Below are 25,753 nucleotides of genomic sequence, written 5' to 3' on the forward strand. Positions count from 1 at the left end.
ACCAAGGCACCTCGAGAAAGAGCTTCCATTCTTCTTTTCACCAGCATTTCACCTGTTATTTGAGATTTTATTTTTTAGTTTTTAGTTTGTTTTTTTTTTTAATTAAAAATCAATTTAGTTACCATACGTTGTAGTATTCGTTTCAGGGGTAGAACTCGGTGATTCATCAGTTGCATATAACACCCCGGGGCTCATTACGTCAAGCGCCCTCCTCGATGCCCGGGTCCCGAGCGTGAGCCCCGGGGCCGCTTTGCGTTAAGTGGTCGTGAGGCTGTGCCCGAGCAGGCAAGACGTGGCCCTCGGTGTCCTAGCCCGAGCGGAAGCGGCTCCGTTTATCAAGATGTAGTAGTACTATTGTATTCCATGGCCGTTCTTTTTGGACGTGAGGACTGTCCTGTCTACCTGGCGTGGCCGGGCGGGTGGCGAAGGCCCAGGCCCGGTGTGAAGGCCCAGGCCCGGGGATGATAGTGTCACCCTGCGTGCACCCGGCCGTTGAAGCGCCCTCTGCGGGCTTCTGGGTTTCCAGTGACCCTGAACCTTCGCTGCCCGGTTGTGCAGAGACGCTGAGGCCCGGGGAGGTGAGGGGCCGCCCGGAGCCCCCTGGGTAGTAGCCGCCAGAGCCGTTACTTGAGCTCCGCGTCTGGGTCGCGGCCCCTCACGGGTCTGTTACCTCGGCGCGGCCATGGCTGAGGGCCGAGGCGGCCTCCTCGCGTTGGAGTAATGCCCGGGCCTGTCGCCGACCGGTGGCTGCTGCAGCAGGGCGTGTGCTGCCGGGCGTCCCCGCGGCGGTGACAGACTTGGCCCCGTGTCCGCCTTCCCTCGCCGTCACACCCGGGCGCCCCTCGGGTTCCTGGCCGCTGCCCGCCCGCCGTGGGGGCCCCGGAGCAGGCGATGCCGGAGTCCGCGCGACCTGGTGACCTGGGGAGACTCTTGCCAGCCTTGGGGGTCGGGCCGGGATCCTGCTCAGCTCCTCTGGAGGCCGGCCTCGAGCTCGCAGGCCCCTGTGGGCGGCAGCCCCAGTCCCGAAGGCCCAGGGATGGACCTTGTATGAAAGGGACATGGAGGGGGGCGTCCTCCTCACGTCAGCCCCAGAAGGCCCCTGAGGCGCTCAGACAAGCAGCTCACCCGGCGCGTCGCCCAGATGCAAGCCGGCTCCAGCATCTCCTTCACTAGGGCCCGTGGAAAAGTCCATCTTGACCCGCATCCAGCTCAAGGGAAAGGAAAAATCCACTGGGAACTGAGGAGTGGATAAGCTTAAAAAAAAAAAAAAAATCCCCGAAAGTTCTAGCAGTGACTCCTTCAGGATTCCTTCTGAAACGGGGAGAGACTGTTCTTAACCACATGACACGTGTCTCAGAGTTCGGGTGCTTTGAGCCCCCCGCAGCCTACCATCCCCCCTGGGAAGCCCCCCCTTCGCAGAGTTCCAGGGGCTCCTTCCCGTTTCCAGCGGGCGAGTCCTCCCAGCAGCCCATTCGGGGAACTGGTGGGGAATCACCACCTGCGTCTTCAGTGGGCCTGTGACCCCCGCCCCTGATGGGGCCAAGCCGGTGATTGTGAGGACAGGAAATGGGTTTTATCATTCGGGCGTCTGCCCCGATCCTTGCCGCGGTTTCTTCATTGGCCGTCTCTGCTGCCGAGACAGCAGTTGCATTGACCCCACGCGTGAAGTGGGATATTCCACTTTTATTATTGTTTCTTACTGAGAGAATTAGACTCCCCTGACCCCTCCCGTGCTCTTCACTCCCTGAATTCAGGTGAACAATTCGAGAAATCTTGGTTTTACCAAATAATTATTAATGAAGAGACGCACTCCTCCCCTGATGCGATACGCCAATCTGGAAAACGTAGCCTATTTCTACTTTGAAGCCTATGTTTTATGGTAAATTTAATCCTATGGAATACACCGATAAACTCGATGACTTCATTAGAAGTAAAGTCACTGCTTACCCAGACGTATTTATAATAGATACCGATGTTAGTTGCCCTCAGAGTAATATACCTGCCTTCGTGGATAAGTTATGGGGTCAAAAACTAGTAGGAAGTCATCAGCTCTCAATAAGTTTCTCAACGAAACTTAAAAAAAAAAAAAAAAAAAACAGATCGAGACAGTGGGTCAAGGTGTTTGCAGACACGTAGGCCGGTCGCACTACATCGAAGCTTGGGGTGAGTACCGAGAAAATGCTGTGGTGGGGAGCCCAGTTCTCATCATCTTAACCACACTGCTGCTGAGTCGGCCCTGTGGTTCAGGCCTGCCCCGGGCCCCCGAACATCCGGGCACCCGCCGTGAGACGGTCGCCCTCCTCCTGCCTGTTCCCGTAGCCTGAGCTCTGGCGGGCCGAGCCCGCAGCTTCTCCGCCCTGGGCCCGTCTCGCGGCGCCCCAGAGTGCCCTACCCACAGACTGCGTCCGGTAACACGTTTTATTCTGCTGCGAAGAGATGCAGTTCAGTGGTTCTCAAGTGCATTGACCATAACCATAGAAAGAAACACATTTTCCGTTGTAAACCAACGCACGTATGCACATGTACTGTAAGCCAAAGTTTAAAAAAGAAAAAAATATTGTCCTCATATATGGGGTGAGCTGCGAGCTCTGATATTTTCTATTCTACTCCATGCCATTTTATCCTGCTTAAAAATACTGGATGTGACCTTTAAAATAGATTTCATGACAAACTAATGGGTCACAGCCATCAACTTGACGCACACTACCTAGCACATGTTGGGAAAGGCTTATCCCACACCCACAGCACGGCCCTCCGTGGCATCTGCTCCCCGACCGCCACCCCATCCCCATGTTCCCGGCAGAGCTTTTGCTGCCCTCAGCTTCCTCGGAGACACCACCTGGGATGCCTGGCCAAGGTCCCCCAATAATCCCCTGTTTTCAACAAACATGATTTTCAAAGCAAGTGTGAATGTGGGGGAAGCCAAACTTCATTTTGCACCTACATTTTTTTCTTCTTTCTCTACACTGCCAACACCACAGGTGGTGCTAAAGGTAGACTACATTCCGGGTTGGGAGAGACCTAAAAGGAATGAAAACGTTCAGTTGGAAAAGTCGATGACTGTAAACTGCATTGCCTGTTCTCTTAATCCGAGGGAAAGTACCAAAAGACATGAAGCTCTTCCTGTGGGGTCTCCTTGTGGACAAACCCCAGTGTCTAGCTGTCCTCTCCTGTCCCCAAGTCTCCCTAGCTCCTCTTGTCTCTACACTCTGGACCTTCATCCCCTGGGGTTGTTCCTAGGGACAATTGTAAATGCCACTGTCCCACCCTCCCATGGTCTCTGACACACTATTCATTTCTTGATTCTGAGTGAGCCTGCCTTACATACCCGAGAGAGATTTAAAATACCTCCGCACAGGGCCTCAGACCCAGAAATTCCCCCTCTGACTGCTCTGAGGTGGGGCTGGGGTGTTGTTTTTGAGCGTTCCCAGGTGTTTCTAAAGAACAGCCAGGGTGGAGCTACCTGGGATGGACCGGACCCCCTGGGGAACTTCAGGAAGGAAACAGGGAGTGGGTATGGTATCTGGTTCGGTTCTCTTCAAGATGCTCTCCCCACTTGCAGAAGCACAAGGAGTACTTCTCTTGATAACGTAGTTGGGAGCCATTTCTCCCAAAGATAAATTATTAATTATTAGAGTCCGTGCAGTTTACATACACATACATGGAACACAATCCCCCCAGACTCCGTCTGTTCTGAAGAATTGTGTCTGCCTCCCTCCCCACACCCTGTCATTCAACATCTACCTTCCAGCTTGTGAACTTAGATCTTCCTGCATTAAAAGGGCTCCCAACATGGAGCTCTCTAGCTGCCACCATTTTTGTCTTTCTCAAATTTAAGGATTAAGGTTTAATCCTTAAACCTAAGGATTCTGGTTAAAATTCAGTAGGTCTGGGAAGGAGTCCCAGATTCTGCATTCCTAACAAGTTTTCAGATGATGTGGATGCTGCCTTAGGCCTTAGAACAATTGAGCTGCTGGTCAGAGAGCCCCTGTGGACCTCTGTAAGCGTGTGGGCAGCCACATGGGGGTTTATGAGGAGGAGGAGGAGGAGGACTCAGAGACCTGGGCACAGAGGAGAGAGTGTAGCCAGGCCTCTCTGGCTACAGAGAAGCTTCCTTCAGCGAATCGGCTTCCTAGGTCAGGGCCCTTTCAGTGTCCTCAGCTGATGGGAGAGCACGGAGCTTGCTGGAAAGTCCCCAGTGGGCTCGGACTCCAGCTGAGACCTTCCCTCTTGGCTGCCTTGGCTGACTGACTGCAGGGCTGGCTCTGATGGCATCGAAAGCATGTGGCTTAGGCCCTAGCATGTTCACGACTGGAGAATTTAATAAACCCAGGGAGCAAACACCAGTGACTATACAAAAAGGCTCCTTATTTAGAGTGATGCATGATGGCTAATTTACTTAAATATGCAGGTCAAGAAATACAAAGAAGTCAAAGAAAACAACTTGTAAGTGGAAAAATGTATCCTGCCTCTTCTTACTGGAGGGTGAAGATCTGCTTTGACATGGTTAGCTTCCTCTCGATGTTTTTAACAGTGAATGCCCTGGCTGAGATACTACACGAACACTTTCCGATTCAGTCATTTGCTAGCACCTCAGGGTCTTGGAGCTATCTGATCTTCTATGATGGGCAATCCATCATCTTCTAGAATGGCCTGGAGAAACCCTTTTTCAGAACACAGCTGCTTTTCACCTTTTGGTGCTCTCAGTAGAGCTTGTTTTAGCCAGAAACACCCAAAGCTGCTTTTTATTAGAAAAATCTGTTATCATTTCCTCTTAAGTTTATTTCTCCCTGGTTAACTTGTTAAAGGAGTCCTTTATGTGAGCCACAAATAACATAGGATTGTAAAGAAAAGGACCATTTCCCTTAATAAAAATAAACTCTGTCATCTAAGATTGGAAAGAAGGGGAAATCTACCTTGAAGAAGAAAACTGCTTGACTTCCCAGCCCAGATTGTTCCTTGCTCTGGTTCTGTCCTTCCCTGACAAGAGCAACTTTCTCCTGGAAACTACCGCTAGCTGCCATTGACCAGGCACCCCTTGCCCACAGGTCTTTGGTGTTGAGTGCTACTTCTTAACGTTATTGCCACATGTGTAACCACGAGTGTACCTATGATCTTCTCAGAGACATAGCTGAAAAGATGAGAATATTTAAACAGGCCTTTAATCCAGGGCAGTGAATCACAAATTGGAGGGCCCATTTAATACCTGATAACAAGGTCCTAATCCCAAAGGTCCTGATTTGCTACATCTAGGATGATTCTGTTCTCACCAAAGGACTGCACTTTGTGAAACACTGGCTAAGAGATAAAAAAAATAAAAAAATAAAAAAAAAATAACTGAGAAAAGAGCATACAACTAAATAGGATCGGGTTATAAATTTGTACTCTGAGAGCCGATCCCATCTACATCCAAGTCCAGCCCTCTGCTCACCACTAATTCTAGAGCCAGAGGATAAGCTCCAGAAACAGAGACTTCTTTGTTCCCTCCTGTCCAAGGCTAGTTGTCCAAGTTCTGAAGCCCAGCCTTTTTCTTGGATAGTTGGTAATAATGCCCTCTGTTTCTTCAAAGGCCTCACCCTCTGCTGGAAGGGGGGGTCCCATATCCCATTGAGTCAAAGGAACAATCACATCTGAATCCAACACTATATACCTAATAATTGTTCAAGAAAGAGAAAAAAATAGTGTCCATTAAAGTGGGACAAGGGTGCCCACAGGTCATTGAAGGATAAATCAGGTTTACAAGATCCCACAACTACTGAATGGTTAACCAAAATATTTATTTGGTTATGAGTTTTTGCTTCTTCCACCTTATTTGGCTGATCGCCCCAAATACTCTCTATCCTTCATGGTGAAAATGGAAAATTTACCTTTTTGGCACCCATACACGGCACTCCAGAAGTATGGCCTCTTCCCAGAGCACACATTCTAAACAGGCTGAATGAACTAAAATTGTTCCTATGCATTTTACCCTATAATAAATAATAGGCTGCCTCAAATCTTTCCTAGAAGGAGAAGTATAAACAAATAAATGGCATAATTTGTTTTATTTATTTGTACTTTAATTGCATGCTGTGCTCAGCAAGCAGTGGATCAGATTCAGAAGGCGCTATAATTCTCCTTTTCCCGGTGACAAAGGGGAAAAACAAATTACTCCATTAATAATGTATGTTTGGGAGAAGAAAAGTGAATGGAGGTTTTAAAAATAAATGTACCAGTTTTAAAGTTGAGTTTTAATTTGGTTGCTTTGTTATCATCATGTTTCCCTAATTCTCAAAGTTCCTTACGTAATTGAGAATAAAGAAATACCCTATCTTCGGTCACATGTGGTGGTAACATGAAGAGACACTCAAGTTCACGGAGACTCGAGCTCTGGAATTTGAGATTATGGAACTTGAATTTATTTATTTATTTATTTTTAAAGATTTTATTTATTTATTCATGAGAGAGAGAGAGGCAGAGACACAGAGGGAGAAGCAGGCTCCATGCAGGGAGCCCGATGCGGGACTCAATCCCGGGTGTCCAGGATCACGCCTTGGGCTGAAGGCAGGTGATAAACCACTGAGCCACCTGGGCTGCCCATGGAACTTGAATTGAAAACAGATTTATAGATTTGGGAACACACTTGGGCCTACGAAACAAAAATACTTTTTAGATTGAGGATATTCCATTTGAGTTCCCTGGGCCCAAGGTAATAGAAACGTGAAATGTTGGCATTATGACATTTTGCTGGAACAAACTGTAATAGAAGCAGGGTTGATAAGTTGGTCCTAGCGCTGGAGCAGGGTTTTAGCCATTTAGTTGCTGGATGGTAGGGACGGATAGAAGGGAAGGGTGATTGCTGGGATGTGGTGGTTGGGACACTTGGGGAGAGGTTGAGGCAAGGACTCCTTACTGACTAAATGGGAAATTTAGTGTCAGAATATTCTCTACCAACCCTAATTTGAACTAGAAACAGAAGACTCATTACCAACTTTAGTCTCTAGATGAAAGAAAGGAAAATAGAAAAGACAAAGAAAAAAAAGAGAGAGAGGCAAATAAGCCGATGAGCCTATCTGGCGCAGTGCTCCTGGGTGGCATCTCACCACAGAGCTAACTGAATTAAATCCAGTTCTGCTAAGCCAGATTTTTGCAGCCATCTCATCGTTCTGAAGGAACAAACAGAGGAGTGCATGCTGCAGTTAAATGAACGTAAGCGCTTCCCCTTCCTGAAACAACAGTGATGGATTTGCCCTGTTCTGGTCTGATCCATCCTTTTCCATGTTCGTGTGGCTAATTATATGGTCTGGAGTAGTTCTTAGCAAAGAGCTCTTAGAGGTGACATCTGAAAGGAAATAAGGCAAAGCAACTACAGTTTAAGCTCTACATTTTGTTATTTTTGAACTGGTAGGAGAGAAGTTCAGAGGAAATCATGTAATTTATAGTATAAGAAGTGCTGATGTATTTGTGGTCCCTGGAAAGCTATGGTCACATCATAGTCGGCGAGGAAATAAATTAGCGGGAGCATCCTCTCTCCCAAGTAAGGAACAAGCCACACTTCATTAAGGAGAGGTGCGCCCGGTGGAAGCAGCACGGCTGTGGTCTGTTGTTGAGCAAGATTGAAGTTCCCATTGTGACATCGTCTCTTAAATGCTTTATAATGAGAAGAAATCTTAGTGTGTTTTTTTTTTTCCTCAACACTTATGCTAAGCCTCAGGGTTGGCCCAAGAATTAAATAAAATAATATATGTAAATGATCTTATTCATAGTAAGTGACTATCTAATGCTAGCTCTGATAATCATCAAAAAATGAAGAAGTCAAATGTAAAGGAGTCTAGGAAAAAGGCAGAAGTTGATTCATGTTACAGAGACCTTTTTTTTTTTCCTGTTACAGCCTTTACGTTAATTCATCAGATGAATTTTCAGACCTCTTGCCCACCTGGTTCTGTATTGTCAGTTGGCCATGGCTCTAAAATTTATGAGTAGAGTGATCAGAGTGATAGAATAAACCCAACTCTCCTACTGAGAGAGAGAGAGAGAGAGGGAACCAAAATGGCATTATTTTCTTTTCAGAGTACATCTCTTTTTTTTTTTAATTTTTATTTATTTATGATAGTCACAGAGAGAGAGAGAGAGAGAGAGAGAGAGAGGCAGAGACACAGTCAGAGGGAGAAGCAGGCTCCATGCACCGGGAGCCCGATGTGGGATTCGATCCCGGGTCTCCAGGATCGCGCCAAACCGCTGCGCCACCCAGGGTTCCCAGAGTACATCTCTTATAAGGTATTCCACGTCTACGTGGCATAAATATTTAAGGATCCTGGAAAAAATCCTGAACAGGAGACATGTATTTGTTCATGTTTTACTGGTCAGGTTAAAAAAAAAAAAGGTGGCACAAGTTTTAATAACTCTAAAAGCCAAAGACAAATGAAAAGACATTTAGGCTCAAGGACCAGGCAAAAAGTGGGATCCAGTGTTTGGAATGTGACAAAGAAAGCAGAGGAGACAAGAAAAACAGGGCTGAAATAATCCTACGAGGAACGAGACCATTGGCCACATCTCTCTCAGCTCAACTACCGTTTTCACCCCCTGCAAGTCAACCCCCACAGGTGCGCTGGGCCCCCACTGCTGGCTGCTGGGGAGCAGGTCAAGTCCCTGCAGGCTCCTAGGACTCAGAGATGCCTCGGTCTCTGATGGACTTGTCAGCGCCGAGAGCCTGACTCATTGGAGAGAGTTGGAGAAGCAGCAGAATTGGGCTCATTCGCTTTCATGTAAGAGACTGATCCGCAGTCAGCACGTTACGTACAGAAATGTATCCATCGTAGCATTTTATTGCCTCTGTGAAAAGATCAGTCAAAACGGCACTTAAGGAATCTGGATGTTTCAAACCTTCAAGATCTTTCACGGGTTCACATAACTAATTCAGAGAGCTTGTCCGTCATTTCTGAGTGGTATTTTTCTTTAAACATTACTTTCTAGTTCTTCAAAGTCTTGACCTTTAAATTGTTTCATGATTCCTATATCTTCAAATGCTTTAGAGTAACGTGGTGTTTCCGTGAGTTTTCCACGGGAAATTCTCAATGTGTGTAGGATGCATCTAACAGGCGATGTCAATGAGACAGGAAGAGGAATCGGGAGGATTCTGGCCCATTCTTTGTTCTTGTTCTTTTTTTTTTCTTTTCTTTTTTTGTATTCAAGAAATATATCAGGACCGTCAATCTACCAAAGAGCCAGACGTTCTAGACCCTGGGGAGACAGGATACGCAGGGTCCCCGTTCTCCACATATAAGCAAGCAAAAAGAAATCCATTAATGAAAGGACGTAGGGAGTGGTAAGAGCTAGAACAGAGAAAAAAACAACAGGGGGGGCATAGAAAAAAGCCACAGGAGGAGACTTAGTTTGAGATAGGGTGCTTGGGGGGCACTTTTTGAAGCTGTGACATTTAAGCTGAGGTCTAAAAATGAGATAGTCCAGAGTGGGAGGGAAAGCGTCCAGATAGTAGACACATATATGCAAAGGTCATGAGTAAAGAAGTTGGCGTGGGAGAATGGCTTGGAGAGAGGGGTGCAGGGGGAGAAGCAGACCAGACGAGGGGCGCTTGCTACTGTCCAGGCAAGAGATGCTAGTGGTTCGATTAGGGTGGTGGCGGCAGAGAGTCAGGGCGGCTGTCAGAATCCAGAGTTAGATCGGAGGTGGAATGACATTTCTCGCTGGCAAATTGGGCATGAGATAGCCTTCCCTGCTTTCTGGCCTGAGTAACTAGGAAGATGGTGGTGTCATTTACTGGGCTGAGGAACACGTTTTAGAGGAAAAAAAAAAATAAGAGGTGCATTCTGGACTTGTGGGGTTGAGAAGTCTACATGACAAGCAAGACTTTAAGGAAACCGTGCGCTTGTGTCTGAAGCTCAGAGGAGCGCTCTGATCTGAAGAAGTAACTTTGGGAGTCATCAGGGTAAATTCCATATTGTTATGGAACCCACAGGAATGGGTGTGATTCCCCACGAGGCCTGTAATTAGATGGGGCCTCCACTGAGTGAAGGTAAAGGAGCTTCCTTTTAGGGGATCTATCGTTGGTGAGCCTCTCTGTTTCAGAAGCTCAACTTAAAAATGAGTATTTATGGAGAGTCCTTCTATTCCCCGGGGCCCTCCAGCACCTTCCTCTGGACTAAGGACTTTCATTAGATGATGTTCCCAGCCCCACTGAAGCTCATGATGAGGAACCGCATGAGGAACTCCTCCCGGTGTTTACCGTAGGGATGTTGTGAGGGTCCTGTGGGTTATGCTGCACCAGAGGGCATGAACTCACATCCAGATTTAAGATCCATTTCATTCTGGCAAGCATAGGGATTTTAAATATTTTAACTGTATTATTTAAACCAGACAAGCATGTGTTGTGTAAATAGCCTCAGTACCCTTCACTCCCTATTGCATACCCAGCTGCTTTTCTCCTTTTTGTTACCTGCCCCCACCCCTGCCCTCCATAGCCCCATGGAGGCAGCATTTGCGTTTGCTGCCCCTGCCTTTGCACAGTGTGGTGACAAGGGTGGTGGTGGTGATATCGAGGACAGCATGGTGAGGAACGGTGGCGATGATGACCATGTACTGAGCGCTCCGTGTCAGACGTTGCTCTGAGCTCTTCATGTCTACTCATAATGACCCAATGACCCTATGAGGCAGCTGAGGTGTTCCCCATTTCCCAGATGAGGAAATCGAGGCACACAGGGAGGTTAAGTACCTTGTGCTTGGTTATACGGCTCCTGAACTCTTAAACACTTCATTATACCACATCAACTAATGGAAATGGTAATCCATCCTAGAGGCGCTAATGTGTCCTTGTGAGATCATCTGGGGACAAGTGGAGGAAAGACAAAAGGAGAGAAATCTTGAAGCGGTACCTTCATGTCATGGTCCAGCCAATGATGGGACTCAGCAGCAACTACCTTCTCTGCCTCTCGTCCCGCCCTGAATGACCTGCAGCCCATGAGTAGGCCCGTTCCCATTGCACGGGAGGTCGTAGCAAAGTCCCCAGTTTAAACAGCTGCTGGTTTCCCAAGTACCTTCTAAAGAGGAAGAGATAATCAGTAGCATCGAGGGAGTTGGCGACCTTCTACCCCACGGCTTCTGCTTCACGTTTTCCAGCTGCTGCTAGGAAAGAAGAAATCTTTAATTTTCAGTTCCTACTGAGTTCTTTCCTCTTCTAATTTCTTGGTCTCCCTATTATTTCCTACGTAGGCTAAGCCCTACTGCAGTTAGCTAAACAATTTCTGGACTTGTTAAGGCAGAGATCACTTGGGATTCTGTTTATCTTTTTAAAACTATTTTCAAAATGCAGAGCTGAACGTTCTGTGTCCCACGTGCCAACGTTTGGATGCTTGTTATTTTTATGTTAATGTTACCTGCGTCTGCTAACACTTTATTCTTTAAAACAAAACAAAAACCGTAGTAGGCAGGGACCATGTCAGGATGATTAAACTTTGGCTCAGTGCTGGGCACACAGGAATATGAGTTTGTTTGTTTTTAATTTTAAATAAATGAGATAAAAAGGTGAATTCATGAACCGATCAGTTAAGGAAGGCAACTCACTTCTCGGGGAGACACTCTTCCTGGGAAAGGAGTGTTCTCCATACATTCAGGAGAATTGTTTAAAATTCTTGGAGATTAAGTGGGAGAAAAAAAGGAATTCAAATTCCTTCATAGCCGTCGCCTCCTGAGGATGAGCAAAGAATAAAGACCAAGCATTTCGGAAGTGAGGACGTAAGCCCGCGAAGATCCAGGTTTTGAGTCCCCAGAATTCCCAGGAACACGGTATGTGTGTGGCGCCAGAGACCCTGTACCCCAACTTCGACTTGAGCGTTCAGTAACCTGGCTGAGCTAGAGAATTCCGGGAGGCCCGGGAGCAGGACAGGGACCCGCAGTGGGGACGCCGTGTCCCAGGCCTCGGGGGGCGATGCGGGCGGCGAGGCTAGGTGCTCGGGCAGGAGAGCAGCTTTAGGGGGCGGGCTGGGCACCCCAGATGGGAGCAGCGCCCACGCCGGGGCTACCCCTGCTCGGATGCTGGGTCTGGCCACCTACGCTCCCCCGTTGACGAAGAGCTGCTTACGCGATTCCAGCACATTCCCCCCAGGGAGACCCCTGCTGCGAGCAGCTGTTAGGTCGGGCACCACCTGTAAGACGAGTTAGAAGGGGAGGGAAACTGTGTCCACGGAGTGACTCCTGTTCAGGCGGGCGGCTGTGCTCCGCTTCCCGCAGCTTGAGCTTCCGTCCTCTCACGGGCGCCCATCTCCTCCCCCTTCTTGTCTGTCCTTTTCTCCTTCTCTTCCGTTTTTCTTTTCTCAGACCTTCGTTGAGCCTCTGCTGTGTGCCGGGCAGGTGCTGGGGCCCAGGCGGACGAGGACGAGTCTCACCCAGACCCGGCATCAAGACGGTCATGGTCGTTAGGTCATATTCGTTGTCTACTGCTGTGCAACAAATCACTCTGAAATTTAGTGGCTTATTTTTTTTTAACTGAGCATTTTTAAAAAAGATTTTTATTTATTCATGAGACAGATAGATGAGAGAGAGAGAGAGGCAGAAACACAGGCAGAGGGAGAAGCAGGCTCCATGCAGGGAGCCTGACATGGGACTCGATCCCGGGTCTCCAGGATCAGGCCCTGGGCCAAAGGCGGCACTAAACCACTGAGCCACCCAGGCTGCCCAAATTTAGTGGCTTAAAACCACATGTATTTTCTCATAGTTTCCGGGGATCAAGAATCCAGGGGCAGCCGAGGTGGGGCCTCTGGCTCAGGGCATCTTGGGAGCCGACACACCCAGTGTAGGTCTGGGCACCGTCCTCTCCAGGCCCAGCTGGCACAAGAGCCACTTCCAGGCTCACTCGTGTTATTCTTGGCGGGCTTGCGCATGTGGTGGCTGCTTGTTGGCTGTTGGCCAGAGGCCTCCTTCATTTCCTTGCCGCGTAGGCCTGTCTACACTGCATGGAAGCTGGCTTCCATCAGAGTGAGCGAGCAAGAGATAGGGCAAAGAAGCCGTCACTTCACTGTATTCTGTTTGATAGGAACCTGTCTCTGGGGCCAGACTCCCCTCAAAGGGAGGGGCCGGGTTACACACGGTGTGAACCCTGGGAGGCAGGGGTCACTGGAGGCCGCCGGCCAGGGCAGTGTTTCCATGGCGGCTTTTAAAACCTTTCAGCCCCAAATCATCTGGCCCCAACACATCCATGACCCTTTCCTAAAGCTGCGGTTAGGAAGGCAGGTGAGGAAGTTTAAGGAGCATTAGAATAAAGCCCAACGACAGAATAAAGGTAACTTATTATTCCTGTTTTCCGACTTTGCCAGAACTTACGTCCCAGGTTTCCGTCTCTAATGGAGAATTGGGATGGCCTCACCCATCCTGTCCATGCAGATCCTTCCCCCCACCCCCTGGTTCCAGCCAGGCAGGTAGAGTCCTCAGTAGTCAGCTCAATATGCCTCCCTATTTAGTTACAGAGAAACTAAGACATTATGACTTGTGATGTGTCTACTTGACTCAATACTTCGTGATCAGCTTTCCCACCAGCAAAACCTGCAGCTTCAAGAATACAGCTCACACACGATACCCAAATGGGAGATTTCCACTCAGGAATCTAGCCCACGAGCCCGGGTGTTATTCATGCATCGTGTCAGATGAGAGAGAGTCTGAAGGCACCCCTAATTGGCTGCCTTGGGATAACGCTTTTCAGATGAAGTCGATTGATCTCTCCGTGTCTGCTAGACCTGAGTTATAGCCACTCGTGTTTCAGTCTAAAAGATTAATAACGTATCCTACAAATGGATCCTGCAGTACAATTTAAGATTTTTAAGAGAGCATATTCACACCCATGTCATCATTTTCGAAGGAAAGGAATGCAGATTGGAAATAACCTGAATATTTTTCAACAGGATGCAGATATGTCACCAAAGAATCTACTATTTTATTATACACGTTGCCAACATTGAAATGAGACCCACGTCCTTAGAGTGTGACTTAGTCTCATAAACATTAATGCGGTGGCCCTCGGAAGTCCCCCGAAGGGTAGGTCACAGGCCGTGTCTGAGGTAAAGGAGATGTTCGTGCTGTCTAGACGGCTTCCTCGCTCATGTTCAGTGCTCCACTCGCCTTCTTGAGAAACCATGAGCTCCGCATGTGATGACTACCTTAGAAGTCCCTGTTCATTGAAATACTGCAGCAAATTTATGGTGGAGTTTTCTTTAGTACAAAAATAAATAGTCTATGGCTCAAAACTTAGAATTTTATTGCAAATTTTGTCAAAGAGTGAATTTGTCTCCATGGTCAAAACTGAGTTTAGGAGTCTTCCGTACGATATGTGTGTGTTTTTTTAATATATCTATCTACAGTCACGGGGGGGGGGGATTTTTGAGATCTTAGAACCTCCGTCATTATTATTTTGTTATTCTAAAGTACGTGGTATTTCATACTGCAGAAAATGTGACCCCAAGTTAGGAATCACTGAAGAAAAACACAGGAAACTGTCTTAATCCATCGCTTAGGGAGGGCGTGAAAAACGACGAGCATGGACACTTTTCACACTGCAAAACCGACTTCCACAATGCACGAGGGAAGGTTAAGGGGGTGACCACAAAAAATAAATCCTGCCTTCATATTTCATATATGGCCATTTCTTCCAGAGCTCATTGAAAGTTGTTATTATTCCCTTGATTCTGTTAGCACAATAGACGCACCTGCCACCGTGAATCCGTTGGCCAGTCTGAGAAGAGGCTCATCCCGCAACAAGTAGGAACTCTGAAGGGGGAGACGTGGGTAGAAAAGAAAGTCGTGATATTTGAGCCATAGAAATATTTTTAGGAGAAAACTAAGAATTGCGTTTCTTGTTGTCTGTATTGCAGAGCAATGTTTCACAAACCTAGTGACTCTGCCTTGAGTGTGGTACAAGATTTTTACTATTTTCGCATTCATACAGCTTCTTAAAACACCACCAAAGCCTGGTTCTGATGCTCACAGTACCGTTTGATATGTTTTAATAAATTGCAGGAAGTTTTATAGACAGGATTCCCCTAATAGAAATATAATGAAACTACATGTGTAATTTAAAATTTTCTAGGAGACATGTTAAAAAAAATGTAAAAGTAGGTGATACCATTTTAATAATATGTTTTAGTTAATCCACCATATCCATAATACTGCTATTTTGATGTATAACAAATACAAAAATTATTGAGATATTTTGTGTTATTTTTTCATACTAAACCTTCAAAATCTGGTGGGTATTTCAGGGCACTAAAATACTGTTTGGCTCAGTCAGTAGAGCACGTGATACTCAATTTCAGGGTTGTGAGTTCAAGCCCCATATTGGGCATGGAGCCTACTTTAAAAAAAAAAAAAACACTCAAGTTGGATGTTAGATTTTTTTTTTTTTTTAGTTACATGGACAACACTTGTCTGTAACACCTCAAATGGTGGCTTTTATTTTTTCTTTCCTTTTTTTTTTAAATTTAAATTCAATTTGCCAATATTTAACACCCAGTGCTCATCTCATCAAGTGCCTTCCTCAGTGCCCATCACCCAGTTACCCCATTCCCCCATTCATCTCCCCTCCTGAAACCCTTTGTTGGAGAGGATTTGGAGAAAGGGGAACCCTCATGCACTGTTGGATGTTAAATTTTTATCAGAAGCCCTTAATCTGTATTTAAATTTCATAAAATTTACATTTGAAAGTTTGCTCACTTTTCCAAGGCGTTCCAGACATACTTAGGATAGCTGAATTGAGTGCCCATTTTTAAAGCTTAATCAAAATTAATATTTAAAATTCAGTTTCTCAGTTGCACTAGCTACGTTTCAAGTGAACAATAGCCACATGTGGCTAATAGCTATCATGTTAGACACAACAGTCTTAAAATAATAAAACTTTTCATCCTTGGAGCCACCATGATTCTCCCTGCAGATGGATTTTTTTTTTTTACCTTGCCAAATAATCTCTACTTGTTTGATGTTTGTTATCCTCATAGTATTGTTTTTAACAAAGGACACCAAGATGTGTGAAATTGGTCTTTAACATTTTTCAAAATTTAATTTTAATCCCAGTATAGTTAACATACAATTTTATACTAGTTTCAAGTGTATAATATAGTGATTTAACAATATACATTACTTACTGCTTATCATGATAAGTGTCTTAATCCCCTTCACCTATTTTACCCATCCCCCCCGACCCAACTCCCCTATGGTAAGCATCAGTTTGTTTTCTATAGTCGAGTATGTTTTTTGGCTTGTCCATTTTGTTTTGTTTCTTAAATTCCATATATGAGTGAAATTCTATAGTATTTGTCTTTCTTTCATTTCAGTTAGCATCATACCCTATAGGTCCATCCATATTGTTGCAAATGGCAAAATTTCTTTCCTTCTGTGGCTGAATAATATTTCATTGTATACATACACCACCTTTTCTTAATCCATTCATCTACTGATGGATGCTTGAGTTACCTCCATAATTTGGCCATTGTAAGTAATGCAGCATAAACTGAGGTGCATAAATATCTTCAAATTAGTGTTTTCATATTCTTCGGGTAAATACCTAGTGGTGGAATTACTGGATCATATGGTAATTCTGTTTTTAATTTTTTGAAGATCTTCCATGTTGTTTTCCACAGTGGCTGCACCTGTTTGCATTCCAACCAATCATGCAAAAGGGTTCCTTTTTCTCCACATTCTTGCCAACACTTGTTTTTTTGTGTTGTTGATTTTAGCCCGTCTGCCAGGTGTGTGGTGTTATCTCATTGTGGTTTTGATTTGCATCTCCCTGGTGATGAGTGATGTTGGGCATCCTCTCATGTGTCTGTTGACCATCTGGATGTCTCTTAGGAGAAATGTCTGTTCATATCTTGTGCCCGTTTTTTAAATTGCATTGTTTTTTGGTGTTGAGTTGTATAAACTCTATATAACTTGGATACTAACCTTTTATCAGATATATCATTTGCAAACATTTTCTCCCATTCAGTAGGTTGTCTTTTAGTTCTGTTGATTGTTTCCTTTACTGTGCATAAGATTTTTATTTTAATGCAGTCCCAATAGTTTATTTTTGCTTTTGTTTCCCTTGCCTTGGAGATGTATCTAGAAAAATGTTGCTACAACCTAGGTCAGGGAAGTTACTGCCTGTGTTCTAGGATTTTTATGGTGTCAGGTCTCATATTTAGGTCTTTAAGCCAATTTGCATTTATTATTTTGTGTGATATAAGAAAGTGGTCTAGTTTGATTGCTTTGCATGTTACTGTACAGTTTTCCTACCATCATTTGTTGAAGAAACTTTTTTTTCCATTGCATATTCTTGCCTGCTTTGCTGAAGATGAATTGACTATACAATCGTGGGTTAATTTCTGGGCTGTCTATTCTGTTCCATTGATCTATGTATATACGACAATTCTGCAGTATATCCTGAAATCTAGGATCGTAATGCCTCCAGTTCTTCTTTCTCAAGTTGCTTTGACTATTCAGGGCCTTTTGTGGTTCTGTATAAATCTTAGGATTATTCTAGTTCTGTGGAAAAAAGTGCTGTTGGTACTTTGATATGGATTGCATTAAACCTGTAGATTGCTTTGTGTAGTATGGACATTTTAGCAATAATGTGGTCTTTCAGTCCATGAGCTTGGGTGATCTTTCCATTTGTTTGTGTCATCTTCAGTTTCTTTGATCTGTGTTCTGAGGTTTTCAGAGTACAGCTATTTCACCTCCTTGGTTAAGTTTATGCCTAAGTATTTTTATTATTTTTGGTGCAATTGTAAATAGAATTATTTTCTTAATTTCTCTTTTTGTGATTTCATTATTAGTGGATAAGAATGCAATGGATCTCTGTATATTGATTTTGTATCCTATGGCCTTACTAAAGTCATTTATCAGTTCTAGTTCTTTTTTGGTGGAGTCTTTAGGATTTTCTTTTTTTTTTTTTAAGATTTTATTTTTAAACTTTTTTTTTTAATTTTTATTTATTTATGATAGTCACAGAAAGAGAGAGAGAGAGAGGCAGAGACACAGGCAGAGGGAGAAGCAGGCTCCATGCACTGGGAGCCCGACGTGGGACTCGATCCCGGGTCTTCAGGATCGCGCCCTGGGCCAAAGGCAGGCGCCAAACCGCTGCGCCACCCAGGGATCCCTAAGATTTTATTTATTCATGAGAGACACAGAGAGAGAGAGGTAGAGACATAGGCAGAGGGAGAAGCAGGGAGCCCGATGTGGGACTCCAGGATCACGCCTTGGGCCGAAGGTGGGGCTAAACCGCTGAGCCAAACGAGCTGCCCTAGGATTTTCTATATATGGCATCATATCATCTGTAAACAGTGACCATTTTACTTCTCAATTTGGATGCCTTTTTTGCTTGTCATATTGCTGAGGCTAGGACTTCCAGTACTATGTTGAATAAAAGTGGTGAGAGTAGACATCTTTATTTTGTTCCTGATGTTAAGGGAAAAGCTCTGTTTTTCACCATTGAGTATGATGCTACCTGTGGGTTTGTTATATATGGCCTTTAATATGTTGAGGTATAGCCTATTTTGTTGAGCGTTTGTTTTTTATCATAAATGGATGTTGCATTTTGTCAAATCTTTTTCTGCATCTATTGAAATGATCATATGGTTTTCATCCTGTTTATGTGATGTATTACATTGATTGATTTGCAAATATCAAACCACCCTTCTTATCCCAGGAATAAATACCACTTGACCATGATGATTTTTTTAAACCTATTGTTAGAATTGGTTTGCTATATTTTTTTGGTAATTTTTGCCTTTATGTTCATAGAGATATTGGCCTGAAGTTCTCTTTTCTTGTAGTGTCTTTATCTGGTTTTGGTATCAAGGAGATGCTGGCCTCATAATGAATTTGGATTCATTCTAAATTCTTCCTCTATTTTTTGGAATAGTTTAAGAAGAGATATTTGTTAATTCTTCTTTAGATGTTTGGTAGAATTGATCTGTGAAACCATCTGGTCTTGAACTTTAGGTGTTTGGGGATTTCTTTGATTATTGATTCAATTTCTTCACTGGTAATCAGTCTGTTCAAATTTTCTGTTTCTTCCTGATTCAGTTTGGGGAGGTTTTATGTTTCTAGGTATTTATCCATTTTTTTACATTGTTTAATTTGTTGGCATGTGATTTTTTTCATAATATTCTTCTATAATCCTTTGTGTTTCTGTGGTGTCATTATTTCTCCTTTTTTCTGATTTTATTTGTCTCTCTTTTAATGAATCTAGCTAAAGATTAATCAATTTTGTTGATATTTTCAAAGAACCAGCTCCTGATTTCATTGATCTATTCTATTTTTTTAAAGGTTCTATATTATTTGGTTTTCATTTAACATTGTTTACTTTCTTCTGCTGGTTTTAGTTTTTTTTTATTCTTTTTCTAGCTTCTTTAGGTGTAAGGTTAGGTTGAGATTTTTCTTACTTCTTGAGGTAGGCCTGTTATTGGTATAAACTTCCCTCTTAGAACTGCTTTTGCTGCATCCCAATGATTTTGGACCATTGTGCTTTCATTTCTCTTCATGTATCTTTTGATTTCCTCTTTGATTTCTTGGTTGACCCATTCATTGGTAATAGCATGTTATTCCACCTCCATGTATTTGTGTTCCTTCCAGGGTTTTTCTTGTGGTCAATATCTAGTTTCATAGCATCATGGTTGGGAAAGATGCATGGTGTGACTTTAATCTTTTTGGATTTTTGAGACTTCTTTTGTGGCTTAATATGTGATCTCTTCTGGAAAATGTTCCCTGTGCACTTAAAAAAAATATGTATTGTGATGGAATATTTTTAATATACCTGTTAGACCAATGTATCATTGAAAGTCACGGTTTCCTTGTTGATTTTCTGTTTGGATTATGTGTCCATTGATGTAAGTGGGGTATTAAAGTCCCCTACTATTATTGTGTTACTATCTATTATTTCCTTCATGCTTGTTAATAGCTGATTTAAGTATGTGGATGCTTCCGTGGTGGGTACAGAAATATTTATAATTGCTATAAATATTTGGAATGTTCCATTTATGATTTTACAGTCTCTTTTGTTATAGTCTTTGTCTTAAGGTCTATTTTTTTCTGATACAAGTATTGCTACTATTTTTTAAACTTCCATTTGCATGATAAATCCTTTTCCATTCCTTCACTTTCAATCTGCTTGTGTCTCTAGTTCTGAAATGAGTCTCTTGTAGGCAGCATATAGATGAGTCTTGCTTTTTTATACATTCCATCACTCTATGTCTTTTGATTGAATGTAAATGGACTAAATGCTCTAAAGTAATTATTGCTAAGTATGTATTTACTGCCACTTTGTTACTTGCTTTCTGGTTGTTTTTGTAATTCTTCTCTGTTCCTTTCTTTTGCTCTCTTCTCTCATGGTTTACTAGCTTTCTTTAGGGATATTTTTGGGCTCCTTTCTCTTTATTTTTTTGCATCTCTATTACTGGTTTTTGATTTGTGGTTACCATTAGGTTTGTGTATAACATCTTCCTATAGCAGTCTATATTAACTTGATATGTTGCTTAAGTTTGAATTCATTCTTTACTCCTTTCCCCCTCCCCAATATCTTAGGTATCTGGTATCATACCGTACATCCTCTTATTTTGTGAATCCCTTGACTGATTTTTATAAATATACTTAATTTTACTACTTTTTTGCTCCCTAGTTTCTTCTGTTTCTGGTCTTTGCACTCAAAGAGTGCCTTATAACATCTCCTGTAGGGCTGGTTGAGCAGTCATGAATTCCTTTAACCTTGTTTATCTGGGAAACTCTTTATCTCTTCCTCTATCCTGAATGATAGCTTTGCTGAATAAAGTGCTCTCTGCTGCAGATTGTTCCCATTCAGCACTGTGAATATATCATGCCACTGCCTTCAGGTCTGCATAGTTTCTGCTCAAAAATCCACTGATTTCCTTTAGAGGTTTTCCTTGTATGTAACCTTTATTTTCTCTTGTTACTTTTAACAGCCTCTCTTTCTCACTACTTTTTACCATTTTAATTACTGTGTGTCTTGGTGTGGGCCTCCTTGGGTTGATTTTGTTGGAGACTCTCTGCCTCTTAAATCTAGATTCTGTTCCCTAGATTCAGGAAGTTGTCAGCTATTAGTTCTTCAAATAAATATTCCATCCCCTTTTCTCTCTCTTCTCCTTCAGGGATTCTTATAATGTGACTGTATTATGCCTGATGCTGACACTAAGTTCCTTAAGTCTATTTTCATTCTGTATTACTTTTTTCTCTTTCCTGTTCAGCTTGATTGCTTTACTAGTACCTTGTCCTTCAGGTCACTGTCCCATTCTTCTGCATCTTCTAGACTACTGTTTATTTTCTGTTGTATTTTTAAAAATTTCAGTTATTAAGTTCTTCATCTGTGGTTGATTCTTTATGCACTCTGTCTCTCTGTTAAGATTCTTAATGAGGCCCTCTAGTCTTTTCTCAGATCCAATGAGTATTGTTATGACCATTACATTAAGTTCTTTCTCAAGCATATTGCTTATCTGTTTTGTTTAGCTCTCTTGCTGTGATTTTGTCCTGTTCTTTCATTTGGGACATATTCCTCATATTCCCCATTTTGTCAAATGCTGTGTCTTTTCTGTGTATTAGGAAAGTCAGCTACATCTCCTGTTCTTGAAGGTAGCGGCTTTATAAAGAGGTCCTATAGTGCCCTATAGTGCAATGTTCTCTGTTCACCAGAATCTGGTGCTTCACAAGTGGCTTCTATATGCATTGCATGCACCCTACTGTTGTGGCTGAACCATGTTTGCCTTCAGTCCAGTTGTCTGAAATGGTTCTCTGCCTGTTGTGGGCAAAGCTTAGTTCCTTTGCTGTTAATAGACCAGTCTAGAACTGCTTTGGGCTTCAGTTGAGTCAGACCAGGTGTTTCCCAGAGTAGCAGTAGCACTGAACCACAGGGGTCCCTGTGTTGTCCCCTAAGAAAATTTGTTGGTATGTGGGGCCTGCAGTCAGACCAGATATCTGTCCACAGCCCACTGATGGGCCCCAGTCAAATTAGTGTGTGGTTAACTTTCCCTCTCCACAGGGAGGAGTCACTTTGGAATGGTGCTTATCCTTGTTGGGGCAACTTGCATACCACCAGCCTCCTGGCACTGCTTTGGATGGGCTCCAACCAAGGGCATATTGGAGGGGGCAGGTTTATAGGAGAACTCGGGGTGGGATGGCAGTGTTAGCAAGGTTGCACAGGTTTGCTGGGGGGGGGGGGGGGGCGGTTGGGCCTGACTGGAGGGAGCATGTCCACAGGAGAATTCAGGGGCAGGGCAGGTGGTGGTAGCAGGGTCTGTGTGGGTGTGCTGAGGGAGGGGGCCTGGAGTGGAGGCCTGGGTGGAGGGGTCATGTCCACAGGAGAACATGGGGGTAGGGTGCACTGTTAGCAAATAAGGTGAGTGTTGACTGTGTGCTAGTTTCTGCAGGTGTCTGTGTGTCTAGGCTGTGGGGCTGCAGAGGGAAACAGGAGCCACCAATTTCTTTGTTCCTGGAAAAGTCTCCCATTGATCCCTGCCCCTCTAGTACACACTCTGAGATTAGTAAAGAAATCTCATATATACCTCAGGTGATTTTGAAACTGCTATTTCTATGCTTTATCTCGAGGGCTGTGTTTTGCTGTCTCTTTAAGGGCAGGGACTCAGTTTCCTCTCCCCCTTTCAACTGTTCTAGAGCTGAGCCAGTTGATTTTTAAAGTTGCAGGTGTGAGGCCATGCTGATTCTGAGAACTCAAAAATTCTGCCCCTCTGGTTTTGAAAGTCAGATGTTATGAGAATTCATTTTCCTTCATTCATGCAGGTTCCCTCTGCCTGGGGTTTCTAGTGTGAGGGTCTGTTTCTGTCCCTTGTCTGAGCCTACAGTGTTCCTCCCTCCCATGGACAGTCCCATAGTCCATTTAGCTCCTGACGTCATCACCACCCTGCCTACCTTCTTCAAGGTGGCCTTGTCTCTACATTCAGCTATGGAGAATCTGTTCTGTCAGTCTTCAGCTCATTTTCTGGGGTATTTACTCGATGGGAGTGTTATCTAGTTGTATCTGTGGGAGGAGGTGAGCTTAGAATCCTCCTACTCTGCTGTCTTCCCCAGAAGTCCTAGATGGATTTACTCAAAAGAATTAGAATTTTTGGCAAAATAATGCCTGAGAATTTTTCCTGATTATTCCTCATCATCCCTTCACTTAAACCAACAACAATAAACGCAAAAACAGAAACCCCTAAGGTCACAACATAATTTTGGCTGGTCATTTATATCCTTCCATCAAAAGCTGTCCAGGTGATAAAAGTTCCATTTCTTCTATTGGAAGGAGGTAGGAAAAGAGGGAATTGTATTCTGGTTCCTTCTGTGGGAAGGACAACAGAGAAGTCATGGAGGAAACGAGAGGGGAACCCAGAAGAAGCCAAGGCCCCACTCACCATGTTCTCACCGTCTGCCATGCCCTACCATTCCCCTCCCTTATGTTGCCTCCCAGACACTACAAATTGGCTCACAACAACTTGGATTCCTGCAATTTCTTTGGAAGAACTTAGGAAAGGCTAGGTTTTCAAGCAAATTAGAAAACACCGCATACATCTATGGAAATGATTACACTCCGTTTTCTCTCAACACTTTTCCCCACATTTTGCTACAGAGAGAGCCTGGGCTGGCCTTTGGGTTATGCTTCCAGCTCCACCTCTTCCCATTTGTGTGGCCTCAGAAAAGATGGCTCAGTACCCCCTCAGTGAAATATGGTTTCGATGACCGTGAAATGAGTTTGTTTTTAAAACATTTCTCTGGGTGTCTGGTGGATAAAAAGTCCTCAAGAAACAGTGGAATTTATCACTGTTGTTTTAGACTATGAACTCATAAAGTTTATCAACAAAGAACTATGTAACCACTATGCATAAAATATGAATATTTTAAGAGCAGAATATCCTGCAGTACTCAAAAGAGAAAATACCTTTGGTTGAAAAAGTATTTATTTTGAAATAAATCTTAGGCTTCCTGTGAATGTGCCTGGGAGCAGCACCATCCCAGGCCTGCTCTGAAAAGTATATCTTACCTTCAGACCTCCTTCAAAATTGGATCATTTAAGTCATTCTATTGAAAAATGAATGCAGCCCCTGCATAGTGGAAAGATACAAATTCTGCCAGTGGTCATTCATCAGCTTTTCTGTATGAACTCATGACCTATTTCTTTTACTTTGCCCAGTGTCTCCTCTCAGCATCCTATGGTATCATGGGCCTCAGGCTATGGCTTGGCCAAACTTCTGTGACTCTAAGAGAATTTGTGATGATCTTACACCTTGGCCATCCTCTTCCATAATACATTGCCATTGGTGTTTTAAGAAATTTCAGAAGGGGAAGTCCTGTGAATAAGCAATGATTTACTTCCAGTTTTTCGGCTCAGGTCAGTGGACTCTTATTGCCTCTGGATTGGAAAGGTCAGGGACCTTCAACCAGGATCCAAGAGAACAAAAATGAGCAAGGACACCAGGAAAGCAATAAGTGATCTGCTTATGTAACAGTGAGGAAATGATCACCATGGTGTGTGTGCATCATCATGTGAGTTTATGCCATCTGCAAATGATCAGATTATATAGAAGCTGCACATCACCATGTTATGCAATACGTAGCATATCATTATAGATTCTATTTTTGACCAGCATCCTGAGACACTTAAAGGATATTTAATAAATTTTCTATAGATTTGTCATAGTTTGAGAAAAGTAAAAACAGGAATGTCACCTTAGAGGCAAACGTAGTGTGGTAGAAAAAGCCCTAGAAAATCCAAATTTGTATCCTACCCTCCCACGTGCTGGTGGTGACCTTGAGCAAGTCATTTTACCCCATTCAAGCCTCATTTTATTCATTCATAAATGAATATCAAAATGTCTACACTGTGGCATTTGTGTGAAGGGTTAAACAAGATAACAAATGTGGTTTTCTAGGGCTGTTCTTAAGTATTAGATTGAATTTATTTTTAAATATATATAACTTTATTTAACCACATCAGAGAATCTTCATGATATATTATTATATGGAAATAGTAGACTACCGTAGTATTCATAAGATAATCTAAGTGTTGTATTTAGACATTCACATCGTCGTATCCAGCCTGAAAATCTCCCTCAGAGTCTAGATTTGTATATGCGACTGCCCACCTGACACCTCTACTTGGACCTCAGATTTTATATATCCAGAGTCAACCTCCTCATCTTCTCCTACTCCCACCCAACTCCCCTTTCCTCCAACATCCCCCATCTCAATGAATTCCCCATCTCCATCCTTCTGGTCATAAAAGCCAAAACTTTAGAATCATTCTTTTGCTCTCCTGCTCCACTGCTCTGTGCAGAATGCTCCAGTGACTCCCCATCCACTTAGAGTCAAAACCAAAACCCTTGCAATAGCCCAACAAAGCTCTACATGATCTGATATCCCCAGCTCCCCAGTAATTCCTGGTTCTCGTCATTCTTCCCACCTCTGTTCCCTCTGTTCCCTCTGCTCCCTCTGCTTCTTCCACGTCAGCCTCCGGGATATTCCTCCAACAGACCAAACCCAATCCTGCTTAAGCACCCTTGCACTGGTAGCTCCCTGCCCGTCCTTCCCCAGCTATCCATGTGACACCGCCACCTCCCCCCACCCCACCACCTTGATGAGGTTCACATCTCCTCTCAAATGGCACCTTCTCACTGAGGTCTTTGCTAGCTCCCTATTTCATCTGGCTATCTCGCTCCCTCCCCACCCTCCCCACCCTCCCCACCCCTGCTCCCTGCTTTATTTTTCTCCATGAAGCTTATCATTTGATATTATCACT

At 43.8% G+C, this 25,753-nt stretch overlaps 1 protein-coding gene and 1 long non-coding RNA gene across 5 annotated transcripts in view; both read left to right on the top strand.

Moving 5' to 3' along the window:
- Positions 1 to 14,211, top strand: part of LOC111092013 — a 32,758-nt gene extending 18,547 nt beyond the window's left edge. Inside the window, exon 3 of the long non-coding RNA XR_005377263.1 lies at positions 13,887 to 14,211. This is a non-coding gene — a long non-coding RNA (uncharacterized LOC111092013). The remainder of the gene's footprint in view (positions 1 to 13,886) is intronic.
- The window catches only part of KCNAB1 (potassium voltage-gated channel subfamily A member regulatory beta subunit 1), a 359,350-nt gene that overhangs the window by 177,274 nt on the left and 156,323 nt on the right, over positions 1 to 25,753 (top strand). The window lies entirely within an intron of this gene.

Source organism: Canis lupus, chromosome 23 (assembly GCF_011100685.1).
Source record: "Canis lupus familiaris isolate Mischka breed German Shepherd chromosome 23, alternate assembly UU_Cfam_GSD_1.0, whole genome shotgun sequence".
Classification (NCBI taxonomy): Eukaryota; Metazoa; Chordata; class Mammalia; order Carnivora; family Canidae; genus Canis; species Canis lupus.